The following is a 24,947-nucleotide window of genomic DNA, read 5'->3' on the forward strand; positions in this document are numbered from 1 at the left end:
TTTTATCCTGCACAAATGACACTTTGTGCAGGGACAGTTCTAAGCACGGGAAAAATGCACCCCTTCACAGGCATACTATAGACACCCCCTCCTACGAAATTTAAAGGAATATTACACTTTTGTTGTTTCACTTTATTCATTATTAAAATCAGTGCTCCTGAAAAAACGTCCGTTTTTAAAACTTTTTTTTTTGCATTGATCCATGTCCTCTGGGGCAGGACCCAGGTCCCCAAACACTTTTTAGGACAGTAATTTGCAAATTAGCCTTTAAAATTAGCACTTTAGATTGTGAACGTTGGAGTCCCATAGACTTTAATAGGGTTCTAAAGTTCACACGAAGTATGCTATATACTAGCTCCGTCTAATCTTCTTTATACATTCGACAGACACCATAAGCCTTCAAAGACAGATTCGACCGTAATTCATGTGAATTTTCGGACGAATGCAATTTTTGAACGAAAAACAAAATAAATAAAAACGAATTTCGGGAGTAACTAAATAAATAAATTTTTCGGATGAAAACGAAATTCCGAAACGAAATATTTTACTCTGCACATGTCTACTGGAAATCACTAGGATATAAGTTGCGATAAAGTATAAGCACTCACCAATGTAACAATTCCATTCCATGGCAAGGTTGGTAGGCCACTATGGTTAAATGATGGTATGTGCCGACTCTTAGCAGCATAAAAGATAAAACACGCGACATGCTTGTTTTTTCTTTAAATAAAAGTTCCTGTAAACAGTCACATGCAAACAAATCTGAGATCATTGTCTGTATTGGGCGATGTTGGAAAAAGCCCACCTCCTCTTGGTACACTAGCAGCCATGCTTCTCCAGGTGTCTCCTGGGCTCCTGTAGGCACAAGGTTTCCATCGTGGTCAGTACTGCAAACAGGTGAAAGAGGACAGCGCATGCTTGAGATTCGGAGGGATGTCTCATCAGCTCAGGAGCAGCTGCTCAAACGCCTACGTAGGAGTGTAACGGGTTTGGTCTTCTCGTCCTCTTGATCACTCTCACATTGTCTCTGAAAGATTAAATAGGATTGTAAGCCTTTTGAGATTTGTTTCCCTCCCGCTTATTGACTGATTAGGGCTTGAACTGAACCCATTCATTCCTATGGAGAGCATGTGTATTAAGCATACCTAGCGGCATCTCCATAGTAATGAATAGAGACCAGTTGGGGAGTTGGCAGTGGCTTCTTGGGTCCTCATTGATGGATCTTTCAGGAATATGGAGAGTTGGGTTACAGGGTCTGTATTCAGGGAGTTTTGTTAGTATCAGGTGGGTTTTGAATTTCCATACCAGTCCTGCCTCAAGCAGGTCAAATGCAAGTCAGAAAGAGGTCAACTGCAGGTCAGACGCACCTGTTCATGAAGTCTGAAGGACCTGATGGTGTCAGTGGGAACTTATCCGAGAGGCAAAACTGCTCAAGGAACCCCTAACAACCTCTACAGGAACCCTGGTTGAGGAACCCTGCCTTTGAAGGGATTGTAAAGTCTCAACATTTTTCACCTTAATGCATTCAATACTTCTTTGCTGCAGCGCCCCCACCCCCCAGACCCCCCCCCTTTTCCTTACCTAAGCCCATTTGTTCCAGAACTGTGCATGAGCCCAGAGGCTCCTGCTGCTGGCTCTTATCTCATAGGACAGATTAAGGAGCCATTGGCTCGGGCCCTGAGTCCCGCTGTCTGTGTCAATGCCCGTACGTGTGGCCCCAGGGAAATTGGCTTTCCGTGGGGGCAGTCAATGAAGTGAGGGGGCCAGAAGCGCCAGCAGGGGAACCCCAGTGAAGGCTGCTCTGTGCAAAACCCTTACACAGAGCAGGTAAGTAGAACATGTTTGTTATTTTATTTATTTATTTTAAATTAAGCTTTGCAATCCCTTTAGGGAAGCACAGGTGGCCTCCAAGATACCTAAACCATAGAGCAAACTTTTCTAAAAGAAAACCCAGAACTATCTGCATGATTGTTGCACAAAGGTCTGTTTAATCAATAGTTTACTTTTTAGCTATCCCTCCCCAATAGGTTTATAGACCCCCTTCAGACCTCATATAAAGTGTGGGCACATTGCCCGTCTTTCCACCACCTTGGGCATGAGCTACATCTATTCTTCCTATGGGCCCACTGCCTGTCCCTCCACCATGTTGGGCAGCACTTGCATCTATTTTTTCTCCGGGTACCTATGCTGTAGTACACAGCTGCTACAACAGGCTCTGGGGCAATCAATCTAAATCAGTCTTGGGGAATAGGTCCTCGCTGTATCTGAGGTCTGGGATTGGTGGAGGGGTAGGGAAACCTACTCAGCATTTTCTCTTAAGGCTTGTCAGCTACAAGAAGTTGAGTGTTGTCACCCTAGAACAGGGAGTGTGCTACTAATGTATGGAAGGTAGAAAATGAATGTAGCCACCACATCTAAGGACATCTGAGGTCTGGGGTTGGCGGACCATCTGAGGTCTGGGATTGGTGGACCATCTGAGGTCTGGGATTGGCGGACCATCTGAGGTCTGGAATTGGCGTACCATCTGAGGTCTGGGATTGGTGGACCATCTGAGGTCTGGGATTGGCGGTGTAGCCACCACATCTAAGGACCACTTGAGGTCTGGGATTGGCGGACCATCTGAGGTCTGGGATTGGCGGACCATCTGAGGTCTGGGATTGGCGGTGTAGCCACCACATCTAAGGACCATCTGAGGTCTGGGATTGGTGGACCATCTGAGGTCTGGGACTGGCGGACCATCTGAGGTCTGGGACTGGTGGATCATCTGAGGTCTGGGATTGGCGGTGTAGCCACCACATCTAAGGACCATCTGAGGTCTGGGATTGGCGGACCATCTGAGGTCTGGGACTGGCGGACCATCTGAGGTCTGGGACTGGTGGATCATCTGAGGTCTGGGACTGGTGGATCATCTTAGGTCTGGGATTGGCGGTGTAGCCACCACATCTAGTTGTTGAGAGTTTTCATCCTAGGACAGAGAGTGTGCTACTACTCAAACTAGAAAATGAATGCAGCCACCACATCCAAGGACCAATAAGCTGCAATATAGAACATATATACTAAATATATGAGAATATTATATTATTGGGTTTAGATACACTACATGCATACAGGAATGTGAATTCCTAAGGGTGGCTATTGGTCACATATATCAACATCTCTGTGTTTTTGAATAATCCTGACAGTATGTGGTAGTGTCAGGAAGACCCTTCTCACAGGCGTCCGAGTGGCGTAAGTCGCAGGAGATCTTTTGCGCAGTTTCAAGAGCGTTACCAAGATCAGCGGTGCGCGGGTGCGCGCGCGGCCATTTGACGCAATTGGCGCCAATAGCGCTATTTAAACTGGATCCATGCTTCACTGCCTTGCTGCCTGATCAACAGCGTTCCCGTGCTTCCTGGTAACCTGTATCTGAACCTGAACCTGCATCCGTATCCTGATCCGTATTGAACCCGGCCTGTTCCCGACTCTGCTGTTTGCTGCCTGCCCCCCGACTTTGGCTTTGTACCCGACTACTCATCTGGATTCCGTTTCTGTACCTGATCTGCCTGCCTGTGCCTGACCTGGACTGTAACACCATCCGTCAACTGTAAGTTGCTTGTTTACCGCTGTTGTACTACGGGACACCTCCCAGTCTTCCACCATACCCGGCTGTTACTCCCTCTGCGTTTGTAGCCTTCTACCTCCTTGCTGCAGACTACTGGACTCTTCCCACTTCCGCAGTATTCCGTTTGCACCTGCATCTGCTCTCGGACTACAGAACCCCTCCGTTGTTCGCTGTTCCCTGCGATCACTTGCATCCCGTTGCTGGACTACAGGAATCCTTCTGCTGTCTGCTGAACCCTACCTCACCTTTGCCTGCATTCCGATACTGGACAACAATACACCTCCACCATCAATGGTCTGCTGCTTCTTACACCTACCATCCAGTCAGGCACTTGTGCCCCTCTGTGCTCCTGAGCCCCTGTCATCACTACCAGGGTCTCTTGAGTCAGAGGTCTACGAGAAGCCACTCCCTGCACTCCGGGCTCTGCCTTAAAGGTACGTGACAGGTAGATCTAAGTGACTGTTCTTTATTTTGGGGGGCTGCCCCCAATACTTACCAGATCCTCATCACTTTTTGCGGGATGACACAGCAGCTTCATGCGGCAGAGTCGATTATATGCAGACACCATGTTGTATGACAGCTGAGGGAGAGATATGATCACATACAATTACAACATACATGTACACTTCAGAAGATCAAAGAGCAAGAAAAAATCCTGGATGGCCGCACACCAATACAACACTTTTTATTTGTGAATTAAACTCCAAAACAGTCAGTCCATGCTATGCAGAGGTAGAGGCAAATAGCTTGCGTGTTTCGCACCATGAGTTGGTGCTTATATTATCATAGCTATGATTAAGCACCAACTTACGGTGTGAACGCGTAAGCTACTTTAATTCACGAATAAAGTTGTTGTACCAGTGTGCGGCCGTCCAGGATTTTTTCTTGCTCTTTGATCCATTGCAGTGATGGTTGTCCATACTGCTGATGTCTGTGGCCTGGTCTTAAGAGTTAATGACAACTTCTAGCTACCTACTATATGTTGGACATCTTGGCTGATTATTCCCACTGTGTGGTCCCTGTTTGGTGGCCCTTTCTCCAGGAATTGTTTTTTCCCCGGAAAGAGCGCCTCCCATGTTGCTTCTCCACTGCTTTGCATGCAAACACAAGGTTCAACAGTTTGCATGCCTTGACCACCAAAGCGCAGAACCAATCACCAATAACTTGTGTTCACCACAGAGGGATATGGAGGCCACTGATGGCCAATGACAGTCAACGTTAGAAGATCTTCTCACTCTTCTTCTGGCTGTGGTGATGGTTGTCCATACTGGTGATGGTTGTCCATACTGCTGATGTCTGTGGCCTGGTCTTAAGAGTTAACGGCAACTTCTAATTACCTACTATATATATGTTGGACATCTTGGTTGATTATCCCCACTGTGTGGTCCCTGTTTGGTGGCCCTTTCTACAGGAATTGGGTTTTCCCCGGACAGAGCGCCTCCCATGTTGTTCCTCCACTGCACTCCATTGTTTTTTGGCAGAGAAGGAGTTTTAATTCTCACTTATGTTGTATGGTTGGTGGATATCCTATAAAATGCTTCAATGTCCTGAAGAAGTGGACATTGTTTCACGAAATGCGTCCAGTACTAGAATGTCAACTGCCTATTTCTACATATATATATATATATATATATATATATACACACACACATATATATATTTGTACAAATATTTATCATATTTTTATATATTTCACGGAAATTTAATATGATTTAATTTATCTGAATAAAATTATATTGTTTTTTAAGAATTCAGTGATTTACTGTTTTTTGGTGCATTTTGTATCCTCCATGTGAGTGAACCCTTGTTGCCGATTGTCGCTTATCTTTATCCATGGGTGAATCAGACACTCCACCACTGTCATCCTGTCACTGTGGAGAAAACAAAAAGCAGAATTGTTACAAATACTAAAATAAATCGATTCAGGGCAATCAGTTAAAAAAAAACAAAAAAACTTTTGATTGGTCGGTATTGGTCCCTGAACTTTGCTCATTTGCTCTCAGTTTTGCCAGCCGGGAGCAAACCAGATCAGCTAAGCATTCCCAACAGCACAGAATAATGGAGGACTGCACTGATCTTCTTGGGGGGGGGGGGGTTGCAGTAACTTGTCTTTGTATGACGTGCAAAAGAGGGGGGTGCTGCATGTCATAGGGATGCATACTAGCACATTATGCAACTGTTTTGGGGGTAAAAGTGTCCAGGAGACATGTGCAATTTGTTTCTTTCTGACTTTGTTTTTCAACGAAACTTCGACAAAATTTGTTAATTGTGTTATATTCTTAATATCTAAATTTTAATTGGCTTTATTATACTTTATTCAGAATATGAATATTCCATATTGTGTGAAAGAAAACTTTGAGTCAATTAATTCTATGTTATGACTTGCGATAATTGAAAAAGTAAACATTTAAAACCTGTCAGGATTTTGAGGAATATTGTATATTTTATATAAGCTTTTCTTAAATGTAAGTGAAAGTTTGCATAGAGTCTGAAATTCTCCCTTCCCCCTTACATCCGGTCATTTTAGGCTGTGGAGCTGTGTTTTAAGTGTTAACATATGGTGACTTGATTATAAGTAACCACTCATTAGCCCACACTTTTGTAAAGGAGGAGTTATCTTTCGGGCGGGAGATTAGAGAATGGTTGATATAGTCATAAGTCTGGGAGTGAGACTTTCTGTTGAATCCTACACACACAACTAGGCAGATGTGCTCTTGATATAAAAGATAAAAATAGTGTAGCGCTTCAATAGTGATAAGTGTAATCAACATAAATTAAAAGAATAATCATGTAACAGTGATCATATAGATGATACAGATGGGTAGAGAAAAAGTCCAAAAATGAGCACAAATTTCACAATGTAGCTGGCACGGGGGTGACCGAACCGTCACAAAGCAGGAAAAGATCACACTAAACGAATGTGTTCATGTGAGTCAGCTTGTCTGTAAACATCAAGGAAGGTAGATAAATACTTCTTACCAACTCTGTTGGACTCACACAGTCGTATGACAGTTGAGTCTGAAAGGCTTGAGGTCACAATCTGGGACCAAGGAGTGTATCGAGGGAGGTCCGTTGAACTCGTGGAGGGACTCCAAACGGCTGTATGCCCGATGGTGTATTTCACAGATGGAACATCAAGGTAGTTTGTAGTCCAGCTCAGACGCGGCCCATTACACCGATACTCCAATCTCCCCAAGATGGGGAGGAAGATATTTGGGGGTTTAGACCAAAAAGAAGGGAAAAAAGAAAAAAGGGCTCCACATGGTGCGGGTCAGACGGTATAAAATAGTAATTTATTAAAGCCAAAAAGTTATTAATGACTTGGTGATCACAAAAAATGGAATAAAATGAAATTAAAAGCAATGTAGGGTGCCAACAGCTAGCCCAACGCGTTTCGACACATATGTCTTCGACAGGGGCATGTTGGGGCCCGCCACATTGCTAACAAATATATAAGGAGTCAGAGACAGTTCCGCCTACAAAGGGGCGGAGACTTCTGTCTCGGACAACCTCTTACAAATTCAATGAACAATTTAATCAGATCAAGATAAGCATATTCAAACGTAATAAGCAAATACAAATATCATCTAATGTGGCCTTCCTATTCATACGAGCTGTTAAATTAAATTTAGTGACAATAAGAGATGGATATAGACAACCATGATCATAAATAAGTTAGTTACATATATTAGTCTGGGCCTCCTCAAACGTATACGTCCAGGGAAGTCTAATACACACATAGAACATATACAAAGTTACATCCAGCACTGATGCAAGAAGATCAACCATGTAATATTAATTCTATATAGACTGTATTATACCGTCACCTAAAAGGACTGGTTCACGTTTGTATTATATCATAGATGGAGCTATGAAGGTCAGGGTGGTAATATCTAATGGCGATCAGTCGTTGTGCAAGTTAGATGTTTCTTACTTGTTTACTGACGGTATGCAGCCGAAAAGTGTATATGCGTAGCCATAGTAACTGTTATTGCGTGCTATTCTATTGCTTGAAATTCCGATCAGGTGACCAGAAACGTAATGACGTGCAGTGTAACCAAGGAGCCTCAACCAATCCCTCGGTGTGCGTGTCACATGACTAAATGTGGGAGGGATTGTGAAGGACATACATCCACGGGGTGGAAGCGTGTACGTGTAAACGTCACACAATGCATCACTTTACAAGAATGTAGGGGAAGGGAGGGGCGTCGGAACTTGGCGCCATTTACCACGTGGTATGCGTCACCCGCCGCAGGGCGTAACGAGCGGCATCGGAACCAATCAAGGCGGTCAAATGCGTGACGACATTGCGCATGCGTCGTGTCTTGTGACGCAATCACGTCACGTCATGCGCCGTGATATACGGAGGACTCATGATACCCAGGGCAAGCGGAAAAATACAAGAGAGCGCAGTCACGTCACGCCGCACCAAATATCAGGTTGCGTCGTAACCATGGCGACCGCAAAACGTCCCTGCATTTAAAAGGCAAAATGTCATAAAGTAAAAAAACAAAAATGAAGAAAAAAGAGGGGGACCCAGACATCCCACCAAAACTGGCATAAAAAATTGGTAGTAAATAAATAATGTCAGATAAATTAAAAAATATAAAAATAGTGGAATGAATCAGATACTGTGCGTTCAAATTACGCACCCACTAACAAGACAGACCCTAGGACACCTGAGGCACAAGGGTGGACTCAAGATGTGATGAATATAGCATATTCACAAATTATGCCAGATATACAACTAGAAAAACTATGTGTAAATATATGTTTCCTAAAAAAACATCTGTCCCAGATCGCATAATGTTGGAAAAAATATGCAATGTAATCACACATGTCTATAATAGAACATGGGACAGGGATTGGGGGACATATAAAAGGAAGAGTGAGTAAGGCCGCGTACACACGGGCGGACTGTTCGCCCAACCGTGTCCGTCCAACAGTTTGAGCGGACAGTCCGCTCAAACTTAGCATGGGCGGACAAGCCCACACACGACGAACGAACAGTTTGCTGAAACCGTGCGCGATGACGTTTCGACACGTACGACGGGATGAAAATTTCGACGTACAATACACTTCAATGCAACTTTCCGACGTGGAAATCCGTTCTGAGCATGCGCGGAACTTAGTTTGTCGAACAAGCCTACACACGAGCGGACTGTTCGCTCAAACAAGGTTTCAGCGGACAGTTTTTCGGAATTTCCGAAAAACCTTGTTCGTCCAACTGTCCGCTGAAACTGTCCGCTGAAGCCCCACACACGAGCGAACTGTCCGCACAAACCCTGTTCAGCGGACAAAGTTGGGCGAACAGTCCGCCCGTGTGTACGCGGCCTTAGACTACAAAAATTCGTGTTTTTATGGGAATGAATAAATGCCGTGCAGAAAGGACACAGACCAGAAATTGTGGAATGTGTGCCGTGGGGGTGAAGTGTTACATAGGTTAATGGGTGAACAAACAAAGAATCAGTGAAGAAAGTATAATTATAAACATATAGATCAGAAGAAATAACAAAAGTGAGGTGTGATAATAATGATCTATAACTAAATAAATTAGGCCTGATTAATGAAACTATTAATGTCCCAATCTGTGTTCATGCCGAAGGGGGAGAAGCACCTCAATTCATAAATCCAAAATGTCTCGAGGCGCGACACCCCCCTCAGGCATGAATCTCCCCTCCAGTTCGGGACAAATTTGTCAATGACTTGGAAGCGTGTACCCGTGGGGTCTCTATTGTGTTTTTCGAGATAGTGTCTCGGGACCGTGTGTTTGTCACAGCCTTTTTTGATTTTACTAAGGTGTTCGTTGACTCTAATAGAAAAGTTGCGAATGGTGCGGCCAACGTATTGTTGGTTGCAAGGACATGTGATCAAGTAAACAATATACCTGGTGGTGCAAGTAGTAAAGTGTTTCATAAGGTACCTGCGTGAAGTGGATGTAGATGTGAAGGAATCACTTTTCCCCCTACCCAACGTGTTGTGTATGCAGACGTTGCATTTTCTGCAGGGAAAGTATCCCTTGCTCTGTGGAAAAAATTGTATCGGTTTAGGGATGTCTATTACATTAGGGGAGATATCATTTTGTATTGATCGGGCTCCCCTGTAGATAGTTCCAGCCCTCTCTGGAATAACTCCACCTAGGACCTTGTCACTGCATAATACCTTCCAGTGCCTATTAATGATTCTCTTTATGTCGTTGTGTTGTGTAGAGAAAGTGGTAAAAAAAGACCATTTGAATTTGTCATTAGTTCTTGTTTTGACTTTCTTTTGTATAAGGGAGGCCCTATCAGTATGTAAATTAACCTATGTAACACTTCACCCCCACGGCACACATTCCACAATTTCTGGTCTGTGTCCTTTCTGCACGGCATTTATTCATTCCCATAAAATCACGATTTTTTGTAGTCTAACTCACTCTTCCTTTTATATGTCCCCCAATCCCTGTCCCATGTTCTATTATAGACATGTGTGATTACATTGCATATTTTTTCCAACATTATGCGATCTGGGACAGATGTTTTTTTAGGAAACATATATTTACACATAGTTTTTCTAGTTGTATATCTGGCATAATTTGTGAATATGCTATATTCATCACATCTTGAGTCCACCCTTGTGCCTCAGGTGTCCTAGGGTCTGTCTTGTTAGTGGGTGCGTAATTTGAACGCACAGTATCTGATTCATTCCACTATTTTTATATTTTTTAATTTATCTGACATTATTTACTACCAATTTTTTATGCCAGTTTTGGTGGGATGTCTGGGTCCCCCTCTTTTTTCTTCATTTTTGTTTTTTTACTTTATGACATTTTGCCTTTTAAATGCAGGGACGTTTTGCGGTCGCCATGGTTACGACGCGACCTGATATTTGGTGCGGCGTGACGTGACTGCGCTCTCTTGTATTTTTCCGCTTGCCCTGGGTATCATGAGTCCTCCGTATATCACGGCGCATGACGTGATTGCGTCACAAGACACGATGCATGCGCAATGTCGTCACGCATTTGACCGCCTTGATTGGTTCCGATGCCGCTCGTTACGCCCTGCGGCGGGTGACGAATACCACGTGGTAAATGGCGCCAAGTTCCGACGCCCCTCCCTTCCCCTACATTCTTGTAAAGTGATGCATTGTGTGACGTTTACACGTACACGCTTCCACCCCGTGGATGTATGTCCTTCACAATCCCTCCCACATTTAGTCATGTGACACGCACACCGAGGGATTGGTTGAGGCCCCTTGGTTACACTGCACGTCATTACGTTTCTGGTCACCTGATCGGAATTTCAAGCAATAGAATAGCACGCAATAACAGTTACTATGGCTACGCATATACACTTTTCGGCTGCATACCGTCAGTAAACAAGTAAGAAACATCTAACTTGCACAACGACTGATCGCCATTAGATATTACCACCCTGACCTTCATAGCTCCATCTATGATATAATACAAACGTGAACCAGTCCTTTTAGGTGACGGTATAATACAGTCTATATAGAATTAATATTACATGGTTGATCTTCTTGCATCAGTGCTGGATGTAACTTTGTATATGTTCTATGTGTGTATTAGACTTCCCTGGACGTATACGTTTGAGGAGGCCCAGACTAATATATGTAACTAAATTATTTATGATCATGGTTGTCTATATCCATCTCTTATTGTCACTAAATTTAATTTAACAGCTCGTATGAATAGGAAGGCCACATTAGATGATATTTGTATTTGCTTATTACGTTTGAATATGCTTATCTTGATCTGATTAAATTGTTCATTGAATTTGTAAGAGGTTGTCCGAGACAGAAGTCTCCGCCCCTTTGTAGGCGGAACTGTCTCTGACTCCTTATATATTTGTTAGCAATGTGGCGGGCCCCAACATGCCCCTGTCGAAGACATATGTGTCGAAACGCGTTGGGCTAGCTGTTGGCACCCTACATTGCTTTTAATTTCATTTTATTCCATTTTTTGTGATCACCAAGTCATTAATAACTTTTTGGCTTTAATAAATTACTATTTTATACCGTCTGACCCGCACCATGTGGAGCCCTTTTTTCTTTTTTCCCTTCTTTTTGGTCTAAACCCCCAAATATCTTCCTCCCCATCTTGGGGAGATTGGAGTATCGGTGTAATGGGCCGCGTCTGAGCTGGACTACAAACTACCTTGATGTTCCATCTGTGAAATACACCATCGGGCATACAGCCGATTGGAGTCCCTCCACGAGTTCAACGGACCTCCCTCGATACACTCCTTGGTCCCAGATTGTGACCTCAAGCCTTTCAGACTCAACTGTCATACGACTGTGTGAGTCCAACAGAGTTGGTAAGAAGTATTTATCTACCTTCCTTGATGTTTACAGACAAGCTGACTCACATGAACACATTCGTTTAGTGTGATCCTTTCCTGCTTTGTGACGGTTCGGTCACCCCCGTGCCAGCTACATTGTGAAATTTGTGCTCATTTTTGGACTTTTTCTCTACCCATCTGTATCATCTATATGATCACTGTTACATGATTATTCTTTTAATTTATGTTGATTACACTTATCACTATTGAAGCGCTACACTATTTTTATCTTTTGTTTGTTGAACTTTGTTTGTTTTTGGTGTTGGCTGCTGCTTTGGCTGTTGAGGCCTTTCTTTTGTATATATTTAACTACAGCGCAGTGTTTTCCCCCTATTCTTATTTTTTCAGATGTGCTCTTGGACATTTCGCCAGCTAGAGGGAAGACCTCAGAAAGACATCTCTTACACACAGAATTTTTCCAGCATACAAAGGGTTATTCGGCCATTTTAAATAAGTACAATAGACCACATGGCTTGATATATTGATAAGAAAGAAAGATACTAATGATTATCATTGTACTATTTTTGTAAATATTCTTTTCTATTTAAATGTGTACAAATAAATACACATTTTTGAATTACGCTGACTCAGAACTAATTAAGGAAATTCGTCTCACAATTATCAATCTATCTCACCATATATACTTAAGACTTTGAAATATTTATTCATTAGAAGCAATATTTTTACAAATTCGGAAATATTAAAATGAGTGAAAACCCGTTTACCAAATCTTTCTGAAAATTTGAAAAAAAATTTAAATCCGAAAATTAAAAAATCCGAAAATTCAGAAAGAACAAAAAAATCTGAAATTCAATATAAAAACGAAAATCCAAAAATAAGAACGAACTATTAAATAACTATTACTGCCTATTAAATTATAGGTATTAGAATTTCCTCTCAAATTTGGCTGTTCGTGAACGTAACGGAATTTATCCGAGGTTACAAATTGTCCAAAATAACAAATGCCGAATCTAAAGGAATGTAACGTAACAAATTATTAATAATAATAATAAATAATAATACTTTTTTTATTATTATTATTTATTATTATTATTTTGTTACTTTGCATTCATTTCGATGCAGAATTTGTTATTTCGGATAATTCCTAACTTCGGATAAATTTGTATTTGTTACGTTCACTAACAGCCAAGTTTCAAAGAAATTTCCAATACCTATAATTTAATAGTTAGTTATTATTAGTTAGATATTTTGGATTTTCGAATTTTCGTTCTTTCGAATTTTTGTATTGTCAGATTTTTGTTCTTATTTTCAGATTTAGAATTTTCGGATTTTAACAATTTGGATTTTTAGGAATTTATTCAAAATAACGAATTTCAATCAGAACGAATGATCCAAAAAAAGAAAAAAAAAAGAAAAAAAATCAATAACAAATGAAACGAAAACAAACAAATTTTTCGGCAGTGCACATGTCTAGTGCCCAGTAGGCAAGTGGTTAAGCAGGACAGCATGGCAAATTTGTTTATTTATTGGAATGGTTTACAACCACTTTAATGCTGGAGGGGGGGAGATGTCCTGACCACATGATCACTGTGATTGACTGTCACAGTGATAACATGATCGGGACCCCGTCCCACCGGCTCCCAATCATAAACCAAGGCCATAAGCTGTCTACGACAGCACAGACGCCTCAGTCCCTATAGATGCATATGTTTGGTGTGTGACCATAAAAAGCCCACCCCGCCCCGTGCGTGGTCAGCAGGGCACTAATGGCGTTCAGTCTGGATGACAAACCTGGGATCTTTGAACAGCAGCTGGCGAATGAAGTCTTTGGCCATTTCACTGGTTTCTTTAAAGAAGCGATCGTCAAATTCATAATTCCCGGCGACTACGTTTGTTAATGTTTCTGCGTCAGTTTCACCTTGGAATGGCGACATTCCGCTGAGACTGGAAAAAAAAAAGGAGAGAATATAAGGGTTGAGTGTGCCCAACATTTTAAGAGTAATTCCAGCCAAAGAGCTACAAAATAAATCAAGTGGTTTCCTATATACTACACTTAGTTGGCGCGCTCTGTTTCCTTTATATATTGCAGAGATCACTTCCGTCTCATTAAGGAGATGCCACAGATATTTTTGGACCTATGGCCTTTTTAAATATAATCCTACACTCCCCCCACAGCACATTCATGTGTAGGAATGAGTTGTAGTTTGGCTGTATCCCCAACCTGCGCCATTCTCGATAATTCAAGGTGCTATAATAAGTGATTTGCTTTACCACCATAAAGTTCCGTAATCCTGTTCAGCCAGTCTTGTGATCCACTGTCTAGGTACGAGGGTGACATCACTGTTTACTATAGCGGCTTTGCAGCTTCCTGTGTCCCTTGCTTGGCAGATGGACTATAAAAGCTCCACCACACTACTGAGGCCTCCATGTCCTCCTCTATGTTCAACACTTCCACTGCATCACTCTCAGAGGAGGTGGCCTGTTAGTGGGTCCTGAGGATAGGAGTTGAGGACCACTGGGTTAGATGATCCGTACACTATACACTGCAACTAGTAATCCTGGAGTCCATAAGCATTATAGGCATCCATAAGCATTACAATGGCAAGCAGTTATTGGTCAGCGAGGCCACGTGACTGTGCTGACCAATGAGGGATCTCTTCTTGCCTCTGACATTCCATCCCAGAAGAATGGGGCTCAGAAGAAGTTCTAAATTGGTCAGCGTGGTCACGTGGCTTTCGACCTCCTGGATGATTTAGCTGTGTTGTCTGTTCTCTGTGCAGTCTCCCAGAACTCTCTTTACCTGCTGCAGGTGCCACTGATCACCTCCAGCACCCCACATTGTCCCCAGCACTTCCTCCAGTGGGCAGTGCTAAAGGCCAGCTGCCAACGAAGCCAATCGGGGTGTTACTCTTTCCCCAGCATTTCTTCCTTGACAGTGGGCAGGGTCAACGTCCAGTCGACAATGTAGCCAATTAGGGTCCTCCTCTTTCCCCGGGACTTCCTTCTAGACCAAAGTCCAGCTGCCAGTGAAGTCAGGGGCCAATCAGGGTTCTCCTCCTTTCATAGGACTTCCTCCTTGCCAGTGGGCAAGACCAGCTGCCAATGCAGCCAATCAGGGTCCTACTTATTCCCCAGCCCTTCCTCCTTGCAAATGGACAGGGCAAAAGTCTAGCTGGCAATGCAGCCAATCCGGGTCCTCCTCTCTCCTCGCAACTTCCTTCTTGCCAGTGGGCAATGCCAAACTATAGCAGCCAATCAGCATCCTCCTCTTTTCATAGGACTTCCTCCTTGCCAGTGGGCATAGACAAAGTATAGCTGAAAATGAAGCCAATCAGGGTCCTCCTCTTATCATGGGCCTTCCTCTTCGCCAGTGGGCAAGGTCAAACTACAGTTGCCAATGCAGCCAATCAGGGTCCTACTTATTCCCCAGCACTTCCTCCTTGCAAATGGGCAGGGCAAAAGTCTTGCTGGCAATGCAGCCAATCAGGGTCCTCCTCTTTCCCCAGCACTTCCTTCTTGCCAGTGGGCAAGGCCAAAGTACAACTCCCAATGAAGCCAATCAGGGTCCTTCTCCTTTCATAGGATTTCATTCTCGCCAGTGGGCAAGGCCAAAGTCCAGCTGCCATTGCAGCCAATCAGGGTCCTAATTATTCCCCATCATTTCCTCCTTGCAAAGGTCAGAAAAAAGGTCTAGCTGGAAATGCAGCCAATCAGGGTCCTCCTCTTTCCCCACCACTATCCTTCTTGCCAATGGGCAGGGCCAAACTTCAGCTGCCAATGCAGCCAATCAGGGTTCTCCTTTTTCCTCTCTTGTTGCACTGTCTATCACTGGTGAGCAGATACTTTGTTGACAACTCCCGTGACTTAAGGTGGCCACCACCCAGGATGCTCTATCTATGACCCTGCTTTTTATTTTTTTACACAATAATACAAATAATATAGGACATTAAATATTATATTAATTGAAAGGAAAATCGAGTTTGTTGATTTACCACATCATTTTATTAAAAAATAATATGTAAAAATATACCCCATGCAGTATTGGCATTGCATTGCTATATCACAAGGCCATCCCTTTTGTAAATTGGCAATGTGACAATGAACAAGCAGCACAGTAAAGTATATAAAACAATCCTCATCTTGGTTGCAAATAGTGCTTTGAATTGTACTAAAAAGAATACTTACAGAATATATGTAATTACACCGATGCTCCTGAAAAAAGAAAAAAAGGAAGAAGAAGATTATAAAAGACTGAAAAAAAAGGAAAGAAGAAGGTGATGATTCTCATTTATCCAGGTCGTAGCTGATAGAAGTCAATCGCATTCAACTGGACTAGAAACACAGCGAACATGATGAATAAGCACTACAGCTAGTGCGAAACGTCAGCAATTTTTCTTTGTCCACTGTGTTTGTTGAGCTGTGATTTTCCAATAAAAGAAAGTGGTCTTCTGAAGAGTGCGGCAGTCCAGAGCTTGTTTTTCATCTGTTACTAGTGGTAATAGCCAGCACCTGTGGCTTCCCAGCCGAAGAGACAGTTTACAGCCTGCATGTTTGCTCCTGGAGCGGTGAGATCCCTTCCCCATCACACTAATTTATCATGAGTTGTAGATATAGTAATTTTCAGCAAAGGTTCCCTGGGACCAGAAATGTATTACAAGGGTTCCTCTGCGTTGAAAAGGTTGACAAAGGCTGGCATAAGCAGTCATGCCCGTAGGCATGATCCACTGTTGTCACCATGAGTAATCCAGCCCTGGGAAATGCCATGCAGAAAAAAGGCCGCAGGAGGATCAACAGCACTAAGCTCCAGCTATGAATGAAAAGGGCTCTTCTACTCCTCCCCATAAAAAATATTAAATGTCAGCAGCTACAAATTCTGTAGCTGCTGACTTTTATTATTAGGACAATTACTGTATACTTTGATGCACTTGGCCAGCTTAAACATGTATTGCAATTTATGAGAACAAAAAAATCCCTGTTTTAATGCAAAGTTTGCAATGAGTGTATGAGTAGAGTACAGTACAGTAGAGAAGAGCAGTGCAGAGCAAAGTAGAACAGAGTAGTATAGAGAAGAGAAGAACGCAGTAGAGTAGAGTAGAGAAGAGCAGCACAGAGCAGAGAAGTGTAGAGTAGAGCAGTGCATAGTAGGGTAGAGTAGTGTAGGGACTCGCCAAAGAGGGATTACTTTGATGCACTTGGCCAGCTTAAACATGTATTGCAATGTATGAGAACAAAAAAAATCCCTGTTTTAATGCAAAGTTTGCAAAGGAGTGTATGAGTAGAGTAGAGCAGAGTACAGTAGAGAAAAATCCCTGTTTCAATGCAAAGTTTGCAAAAAGTGTATGAGTAAAGTAGAGCAGAGTACAGTAGAGTAGAGAAGAGCAGCGCAGAGTAGAGTAGAGCATAGTAGAGAAGAGCAGTGCAGAGTAGAGTAGAACATAGTAGAATAGAGAAGAGCAGCACAGAGTAGAGTAGAACATAGTAGTGAAGAGCAGCGCAGAGTAGAGTAGAACATAGTAGAATAGAGAAGAGCAGCGCAGAGTAGAGTAGAGCAGCGCAGAGTAGAGTAGAGCATAGTAGTGAAGAGCAGCGCAGAGTAGAGTAGAACATAGTAGGGTAGAGAAGAGCAGCGCAGAGTAGAGTAGAACATAGTAGTGAAGAGCAGCGCAGAGTAGAGTAGAACATAGTAGAGTAGAGAAGAGCAGCGCAGAGTAGAGTAGAACATAGTAGAGAAGAGCAGCGCAGAGTAGAGTAGAACATAGTAGAGTAGAGAAGAGCAGCACAGAGTAGAGTAGAACATAGTAGAGTAGAGCAGAGCAGCGCAGAGTAGAGTAGAACTGGTGCTGTGTATTAAAGTCACCCAATTAATAGATTTTAATTAAATGAAAATACAGTTGCGTGCTTCTGTCATTACTTATGAATTCAGTTGAAGGGATAGTCCATTGTTAGTGCATAAGTACCCCAGACTACAGAACATTCCCACTTCTGGATGCTAAGCTTTTGACAAGAGAGTAGAAAGTAGGGTGCACAATCACCTACGGCCACGTCACCCTGAATGCGCCCGATCTCAGATGCTAAGCAGGATCAGGCCTGGTTAGTACCTGGATGGGAGACCGCCTGGAAATACCAGGTGCCGTAAGCTTTTTCCCAGCCTGTTGTTTGCTTGGGCGACCTGTTGTATTTTTCCGCTTGTTTGCCCGAGGTGAGAACCTTGGCTTTTGTCAAGAGAGTTGAAAGTAGAGGGCCCAATCGCCTATGGCCACATCACCCTGAATGCGTCCAATCTCATCTGATCGCAGATGCTAAGCATTGTCGGGCCTGCTTAGTACCGGCATGGGAGACCGCCTGGGAATACCAGGTGCCGTAGGCTTTTTCCCAGCCTGTTGTTTGCTTGGGCGACCTGTTGTAATTTTCCGCTTGTTTGCCCGAGGTGAGCACTTTGGCTTTTGTCAAGAGAGTTGAAAGAGGAATGCCAATCGCCTACAGCCATATCATCCTGATTGCGCCCGATCTCGTCTGATCTCGGATGCTAAGTGGAGTCGGGCCTGGTTAGTACCTGGGTGGGAGACCGCCTGGGATTACCAAGTGCCGTAGGCTTTTTCCCAGCCTGTTGTTTGCTTGGGCGACCTGTTGTATTTTTCCGCCTGTTTGCCCGAGGTGAGCACCTTGGCTTTTGTCAAGAGAGTTGAAAGTAGGGTGCCTGATCGCCTATGGCCACATCACCCTGAATGCGTCTGATCTCGTCTGATCTCGGATGCTAAGCAGGGTCAGGCCTGGTTAGAACCTGGATGGGAGACCGCCTGGGAATACCAGGTGCTGTAGGCTTTTTCCCAGCCTGTTGTTTGCTTGGGCGACATGTTGTATTTTTCCGCTTGTTTGCCCGAGGTGAGCACCTTGGCTTTTGTCAAGAGAGTTGAAAGTAGGGTGCCCAATCGCCTACGGCCACATCACCCCAAATGCGCCCGATCTCATCTGATCTCGGATGCTAAGCAGGGTCGGGCCTGGTTAGTACCTGGATGTGAGACCGCCTGGGAATACCAGGTGCCGTAGGCTTTTTCCCAGCCTGTTGTTTGCTTGGGCGACCTGTTGTATTTTTCAGCCTGTTTGCCCGAGGTGAGCACCTTGGCTTTTGTCAAGAGAGTTGAAAGTAGAGTGCATGATTGCCTACGGCCACATCACCCTGAATGCGCCTGATCTCCTCTGATCTCGGATGCTAAGCAGGGTCGGGCCTGGATGGGAGACCGCTTGGGAATATCAGGTGCCGCAGGCTTTTTCCCAGCCTGTTGTTTGCTTGGGTGACCTGTTGTATTTTTCCGCTTGTTTGCCTGAGGTGAGCACCTTGACTTTTGTCAAGAGAGTTGAAAGTAGGGTGCATGATTGCCTGCGGCCACAACAACCGGAATGCGCCCGATCTTGTCTGATCTCGGATGCTAAGCAGGGTCGGGCCTGGTTAGTACCAGGATGTGAGACCGCCTGGGAATACCAGGTGCCGTAGGCTTTTTCCCAGCCTGTTGTTTGCTTAGGCGACCTGTTTTATTTTTCCGCTTTTTTGCCCGAGGTGAGCACCTTGGCTTTTGTCAAGAGAGTTGAAAGTAGGGTGCTGGATTGCCTACGGCCACATCACCCTGAATGCCCCCAATCTCATCTGATCTCACATGCTAAGCAGGGTTGGGCCTGGTTAGTACCTGGATGGGAGCCCACCTGGGAATACCAGGTGCCATAGGCCCCTCCCAGCCTGTTGTTTGCTTGGGCAACCTGTTGTATTTTTGCGCTTGTTTGCCCGAGGTGAGCACCTTGGCTTTTGTCAAGGAAGTTGAAAGTAGGGTGCAGGATTGCCTACGGCCGCATCACCCTGAATGCACTCGATCTCGTCTGATCTTGGATGCCAAGCAGGGCCGGGCCTGGTTGGTACCTGGATTGGAGACAGCCTGGGAGCACCAGGCGCTGCAGGCCCCTTCCCAGCCTGTTGTTTGCTTGGGCAACCTGTTGTATTTTTCCGCTTGTTTGCCTGAGGTGAGCACCTTGGCTTTTGTCAAGAGAGTTGAAAGTAGGGTGCCCAATCGCTTACGGCCACATCACCCTGAATGCGCCCAATCTCGTCTGATCTCGGATGCTAAGCAGGGTCGGGCCTGGTTAGTACCTGGATGGGAGACCGCCTGGGAATACCAGGTGCCATAGGCTTTTTCCCAGCCTGTTGTTTGCTTGGGTGACCTGTTGTATTTTTCCGCTTTTTTGCCCGAGGTGAGCACCTTGGCTTTTGTCAAGAGAGTTGAAAGTAGGGTGCAGCATCACCTACGGCCACATCACCCTGAATGCGCCCGATCTCATCTGATCTCGGATGCTAAGCAGGGTCGGGCCTGGTTAGTACCTGGATGGGAGATCGCCTGTGAATACCAGGTGCCGTAGGCGTTTTCCCAGCCTGTTGTTTGCTTGGGCGACCTATTGTATTTTTTGGCTATTTTGCCCGAGGTGAGCACCTTGGCTTTTTCCAAGAGAGTTGAAAGTAGGGTGCACAAACGCCAACGGCTACATCACCCTGTATGCGCCCGATCTTGTCTGATCTCGGATGCTAAGCAGGGTCGGGCCTGGTTAGTACCGGGATGGGAGACCGCCTGGGAATACCAGATGCCGTAGGCTTTTCCCAGCCTGTTGTTTGCTTGGGCGACCTGTTGTATTTTTCCACTTGTTTGCCCGAGGTGAGCACCTTGGCTTTTGTCAAGAGAGTTGAAAGTAGGGTGCACAACTGCCTATGGCCACATCACCCTGAATGCGCCCGATCTCGTCTGATCTCGGATGCTAAGCAGGGTCGGGCCTGGTTAGTACCTGGATGGGAGATCGGCTGGGATTACCAGGTGCCGTAGGCTTTTTCCCAGCCTGTTGTTTGCTTGGGCGACCTGTTGTATTTTTCCGCTTGTTTGTCCGAGGTGAGCACCTTGGCTTTTGTCAAGGCAGTTGAAAGTAGGGTGCAGGATCACCTACGGCTACATCACCCTGAATGCGCCCAATCTCGTCTGATCTCGGATGCTAAGCAGGGTTGGGCCTGGTTAGTACCTGGATGAGAGACCGCCTGGGAATACCAGGTGCCGTAGGCTTTTTCCCAGCCTGTTGTTTGCTTGAGCGACCTGTTGTATTTTTCCGCTTGTTTGCCCGAGGTGAGCACCTTGGCTTTTGTCAAGAGAGTTGAAAGTAGGGTGCACAAACGCCAACGGCTACATCACCCTGTATGTGCCCGATCTTGTCTGATCTCGGATGCTAAGCAGGGTCGGGCCTGGTTAGTACCGGGATGGGAGACCGCCTGGGAATACCAGGTGCCGTAGGCTTTTTCCCAGCCTGTTGTTTGCTTAGGCGACCTGTTTTATTTTTCCGCTTTTTTGCCCGAGGTGAGCACCTTGGCTTTTGTCAAGAGAGTTGAAAGTAGGATGCAGGATCGCCTACAGCCACATCACCCTGAAGTCCCCGATTTCGTCTGATCTCGGATGCTAAGCAGGGTCGGCCTGGTTAGTACTTGGATGGGAGTTCGCCTGGGATTACCAGGTGCCGTAGGCTTTTTCCCAGCCTGTTGTTTGCTTGGGCGACCTGTTGTATTTTTCCGCTTGTTTGTCCGAGGTGAGCACCTTGGCTTTTGTCAAGGCAGTTGAAAGTAGGGTGCAGGATCACCTACGGCCACATCACCCTGAATGCGCCCAATCTCGTCTGATCTCGGATGCTAAGCAGGGTTGGGCCTGGTTAGTACCTGGATGAGAGACCGCCTGGGAATACCAGGTGCCGTAGGCTTTTTCCCAGCCTGTTGTTTGCTTGAGCGACCTGTTGTATTTTTCCGCTTGTTTGCCCGAGGTGAGCACCTTGGCTTTTGTCAAGAGAGTTGAAAGTAGGGTGCACAAACGCCAACGGCTACATCACCCTGTATGTGCCCGATCTTGTCTGATCTCGGATGCTAAGCAGGGTCGGGCCTGGTTAGTACCGGGATGGGAGACCGCCTGGGAATACCAGGTGCCGTAGGCTTTTTCCCAGCCTGTTGTTTGCTTAGGCGACCTGTTTTATTTTTCCGCTTTTTTGCCCGAGGTGAGCACCTTGGCTTTTGTCAAGAGAGTTGAAAGTAGGGTGTGGGATCACCTAAGGCCACATCACCCTGAATGCCCCCGATCTCGTCTGATCTCGGATGCTAAGCAGGGTCGGCCTGGTTAGCACTTGGATGGGAGTTCGCCTGGGAATACCAGGTGCCGTAGGCTTTTTCCCAGCCTGTTGTTTGCTTGGGCGACCTGTTGTATTTTTCCACTTGTTTGCCCGAGGTGAGCACCCTGGCTTTTGTCAAGAGAGTTGAAAGTAGGGTGCGCAATTGCCTATGGCCACATCACCCTGAATGCGCCCGATCTCGTCTGATATCAGATGCTAAGCAGGGTTGGGCCTGGTTAGTACCTGGATGGGAGATCGTCTGGGAATACCAGGTGCCGTAGGCTTTTCCCAGCCTGTTGTTTGCTTGGGCGACCTGTTGTATTTTTCCACTTGTTTGCCCGAGGTGAGCACCTTGGCTTTTGTCAAGAGAGTTGAAAGTAGGGTGCCCAATCGCCTACGGCCACATCACCCTGAATGCGCCTGATCTCCTCTGATCTTGGATGCTAAGCAGGGTCGGGCCTGGTTAGTAGCCTGGATGGGAGACCGCATGGGAATATCAGGTGCCGTAGGCTTTTTCCCTGCCTGTTGTTTGCTTGGGTGACCTGTTGTATTTTTCCGCTTGTTTGCCCGAGGTGAGCACCTTGGCTTTTGTCCAAGAGAGTTGAAAGTAGGGTGCACAATTGCCTGCGCCACATCAACCTGAATGCGCCCGATCTTGTCTGATCTCGGATGCTAAGCAGGGTCGGGCCTGGTTAGTACCAGGATGGGAGACCGTCTGGGAATACCAGGTGCCGTAGGCTTTTTCCCAGCCTGTTGTTTGCTTAGGCGACCTGTTTTATTTTTCCGCTTTTTTGCCCGAGGTGAGCACCTTGGCTTTTGTCAAGAGAGTTGAAAGTAGGATGCAGGATCGCCTACAGCCACATCACCCTGAAGTCCCCGATTTCGTCTGATCTCGGATGCTAAGCAGGGTCGGGCCTGGTTAGTACCTGGATGGGCGTTCGCCTGGGAATACCAGGTGCCGTAGCCTTTTCCCAGCCTGTTGTTTGCTTGGGCGACATGTTGTATTTTTCCGCTTGTTTGCCCGAGGTGAGCACCTTGGCTTTTGTCAAGAGAGTTGAAAGTAGGGTGCCCAATCGCCTACGGCCACATCACCCCGACTGCGCCCAATCTCATCTGATCTCGGATGCTAAGCAGGGTTGGGCCTAGTTAGTACCTGGATGGGAGACCGCCTGGGAATACCAGGTGCCGTAGGCTTTTTCCCAGCCTGTTGTTTGCTTGGGCGACCTGTTGTATTTTTCCGCCTGTTTGCCCGAGGTGAGCACCTTGGCTTTTGTCAAGAGAGTTGAAAGTAGAGTGCATGATTGCCTACGGCCACATCACCCTGAATGCGCCTGATCTTCTCTGATCTCGGATGCTAAGCAGGGTTGGGCCTGGTTAGTAGCCTGGATGGGAGACCGCATGGGAATATCAGGTGCCGTAGGCTTTTTCCCAGCCTGTTGTTTGCTTAGGCGACCTGTTTTATTTTTCCGCTTTTTTGCCCGAGGTGAGCACCTTGGCTTTTGTCAAGAGAGTTGAAAGTAGGGTGCAGGATCGCCTACGGCCACATCACCCTGAAGGCCCCGATCTCATCTGATCTCGGATGCTAAGCAGGGTCGGGCCTGGTTAGTACCTGGATGGGAGTTCGCCTGGGAATACCAGGTGCCGTAGGCTTTTCCCAGCCTGTTATTTGCTTGGGCGACCTGTTGTATTTTTTGGCTTGTTTGCCCGAGGTGAGCACCTTGGCTTTTGTCAAGAGAGTTGAAAGTAGGGTGCACAATTGCCTACGGCCACATCACCCTGAATGTGCCCTATCTCGTCTGATCCCGGATGCTAAGCAGGGTCGGGCATGGTTAGTACCGGGATGGGAGACCGCCTGGGAGTACCAGGTGCCGTAGGCTTTTCCCAGCCTGTTGTTTGCTTGGGCGACCAGTTGTATTTTTCCACTTGTTTGCCCGAGGTGAGCACCCTGGCTTTTGTCAAGAGAGTTGAAAGTAGGGTGCACAATTGCCTACGGCCACATCACCCTGAATGCGCCCGATCTCATCTGATCTCAGTTGCTAAGCAGGGTCAGGCCTGGTTAGTACCTGGATGGGAGACCGCCTGGGAACACCAGGTGCAGTAGGTCCCCCCAAGCCCATTGCTTGCCTGGGCGACCTGTTGTATTTTTCCACTTGTTTGCCCGAGGTGAGCATCTTGGCTTTTGTCAAGAGAGTTGAAAGTAGGGTGCACAATCACCTACAGCCACATCACCCTGATTGCACCTGATCTCATCTGATCTCGGATGCTAAGCAGGGTCGGGCGTGGTTAGTACCAGGTTGGGAGACCACCTGGGAATACCAGGTGCCGTAGGCTTTTTCCCAGCCTGTTGTTTGCTTGGGCGACCTGCAAGGTCTGATCCCGTCTGTCTGCAAAAATATCAGGCAGACCTGATCGGAAAGCATTTGTGAAAGGACCCTAATGCCGTGTACACACGACCGAATTGTCCAGTGGACTTAATCTGCCGGACCGCATTACCCCGGAAAATTCGATCGTGTGTGGGCTCCAGCTGACTTTTTCATCTTAAAGTCCGGCGGATTAGAAAGTAGTTTTGACTCAAAATTTGTCCGCCGGACTTGGCTTTCAGCGGACAATCCGTTCGTCAGTGTGCTAGTCCGGCGGACTAATGCTGCGTACACACGAGCGGACTGTATGGCATACTTAGTCCGTTGAAACACATTTCAGCGGACAATCCGCTGGTGTGTGGGCTTCAGCGGACTTTTTCAGCGTGCAGTCCGGCGTACTAAGAATTTCTTTTTTTCCGAAATTCTGTCCGTCGTACTCGCATTTCGGCGGACAATCCGGCCGTGTGTATGCCAGCAAGCCGTACTTTTGAAATGAGCGGACTTTTCCCGCCCGGA

At 45.8% G+C, this 24,947-nt stretch overlaps 5 non-coding genes and 22 pseudogenes across 5 annotated transcripts; all 27 read left to right on the plus strand.

Moving 5' to 3' along the window:
• Window positions 1-18,149: 18,149 nt before the first annotated feature.
• Window positions 18,150-18,268, plus strand: LOC143973583 (5S ribosomal RNA; annotated as a pseudogene).
• A 108-nt stretch (window positions 18,269-18,376) lies between these two features.
• Window positions 18,377-18,495, plus strand: LOC143973569 (5S ribosomal RNA; annotated as a pseudogene).
• Window positions 18,496-18,604: 109 nt separating this feature from the next.
• On the plus strand, window positions 18,605-18,723 carry LOC143973561 (5S ribosomal RNA; annotated as a pseudogene).
• Window positions 18,724-18,832: 109 nt separating this feature from the next.
• On the plus strand, window positions 18,833-18,951 carry LOC143973535 (5S ribosomal RNA). The gene has a single exon (XR_013272077.1). It is a non-coding gene; the product is annotated as a 5S ribosomal RNA (ribosomal RNA).
• A 326-nt stretch (window positions 18,952-19,277) lies between these two features.
• On the plus strand, window positions 19,278-19,396 carry LOC143973567 (5S ribosomal RNA; annotated as a pseudogene).
• Window positions 19,397-19,505: 109 nt separating this feature from the next.
• LOC143973564 (5S ribosomal RNA) lies at window positions 19,506-19,624 on the plus strand (annotated as a pseudogene).
• Window positions 19,625-19,732: 108 nt separating this feature from the next.
• Window positions 19,733-19,851, plus strand: LOC143973571 (5S ribosomal RNA; annotated as a pseudogene).
• A 109-nt stretch (window positions 19,852-19,960) lies between these two features.
• LOC143973530 (5S ribosomal RNA) lies at window positions 19,961-20,079 on the plus strand. The gene has a single exon (XR_013272073.1). It is a non-coding gene; the product is annotated as a 5S ribosomal RNA (ribosomal RNA).
• A 109-nt stretch (window positions 20,080-20,188) lies between these two features.
• On the plus strand, window positions 20,189-20,307 carry LOC143973568 (5S ribosomal RNA). Its single transcript, XR_013272082.1, has one exon. It is a non-coding gene; the product is annotated as a 5S ribosomal RNA (ribosomal RNA).
• A 109-nt stretch (window positions 20,308-20,416) lies between these two features.
• Window positions 20,417-20,535, plus strand: LOC143973549 (5S ribosomal RNA; annotated as a pseudogene).
• A 108-nt stretch (window positions 20,536-20,643) lies between these two features.
• Window positions 20,644-20,762, plus strand: LOC143973541 (5S ribosomal RNA; annotated as a pseudogene).
• A 109-nt stretch (window positions 20,763-20,871) lies between these two features.
• LOC143973547 (5S ribosomal RNA) lies at window positions 20,872-20,990 on the plus strand (annotated as a pseudogene).
• Window positions 20,991-21,099: 109 nt separating this feature from the next.
• LOC143973533 (5S ribosomal RNA) lies at window positions 21,100-21,218 on the plus strand. Its single transcript, XR_013272074.1, has one exon. It is a non-coding gene; the product is annotated as a 5S ribosomal RNA (ribosomal RNA).
• A 109-nt stretch (window positions 21,219-21,327) lies between these two features.
• Window positions 21,328-21,444, plus strand: LOC143973584 (5S ribosomal RNA; annotated as a pseudogene).
• A 109-nt stretch (window positions 21,445-21,553) lies between these two features.
• On the plus strand, window positions 21,554-21,672 carry LOC143973537 (5S ribosomal RNA; annotated as a pseudogene).
• Window positions 21,673-21,781: 109 nt separating this feature from the next.
• Window positions 21,782-21,900, plus strand: LOC143973534 (5S ribosomal RNA). Its single transcript, XR_013272075.1, has one exon. It is a non-coding gene; the product is annotated as a 5S ribosomal RNA (ribosomal RNA).
• A 109-nt stretch (window positions 21,901-22,009) lies between these two features.
• On the plus strand, window positions 22,010-22,127 carry LOC143973575 (5S ribosomal RNA; annotated as a pseudogene).
• Window positions 22,128-22,236: 109 nt separating this feature from the next.
• Window positions 22,237-22,355, plus strand: LOC143973546 (5S ribosomal RNA; annotated as a pseudogene).
• Window positions 22,356-22,463: 108 nt separating this feature from the next.
• Window positions 22,464-22,583, plus strand: LOC143973560 (5S ribosomal RNA; annotated as a pseudogene).
• Window positions 22,584-22,693: 110 nt separating this feature from the next.
• On the plus strand, window positions 22,694-22,811 carry LOC143973566 (5S ribosomal RNA; annotated as a pseudogene).
• A 109-nt stretch (window positions 22,812-22,920) lies between these two features.
• LOC143973573 (5S ribosomal RNA) lies at window positions 22,921-23,038 on the plus strand (annotated as a pseudogene).
• A 108-nt stretch (window positions 23,039-23,146) lies between these two features.
• LOC143973538 (5S ribosomal RNA) lies at window positions 23,147-23,265 on the plus strand (annotated as a pseudogene).
• Window positions 23,266-23,374: 109 nt separating this feature from the next.
• LOC143973559 (5S ribosomal RNA) lies at window positions 23,375-23,494 on the plus strand (annotated as a pseudogene).
• Window positions 23,495-23,603: 109 nt separating this feature from the next.
• Window positions 23,604-23,721, plus strand: LOC143973539 (5S ribosomal RNA; annotated as a pseudogene).
• A 108-nt stretch (window positions 23,722-23,829) lies between these two features.
• Window positions 23,830-23,948, plus strand: LOC143973565 (5S ribosomal RNA; annotated as a pseudogene).
• Window positions 23,949-24,056: 108 nt separating this feature from the next.
• On the plus strand, window positions 24,057-24,175 carry LOC143973554 (5S ribosomal RNA; annotated as a pseudogene).
• Window positions 24,176-24,283: 108 nt separating this feature from the next.
• LOC143973548 (5S ribosomal RNA) lies at window positions 24,284-24,402 on the plus strand (annotated as a pseudogene).
• The last annotated feature ends 545 nt before the right edge of the window (window positions 24,403-24,947 follow it).

This window comes from Lithobates pipiens, unplaced genomic scaffold, assembly GCF_037356315.1.
Source record: "Lithobates pipiens isolate NorthernLeopardFrog02 unplaced genomic scaffold, aLitPip1_a1.2 Scaffold_83, whole genome shotgun sequence".
Taxonomy (NCBI): domain Eukaryota; kingdom Metazoa; phylum Chordata; class Amphibia; order Anura; family Ranidae; genus Lithobates; species Lithobates pipiens.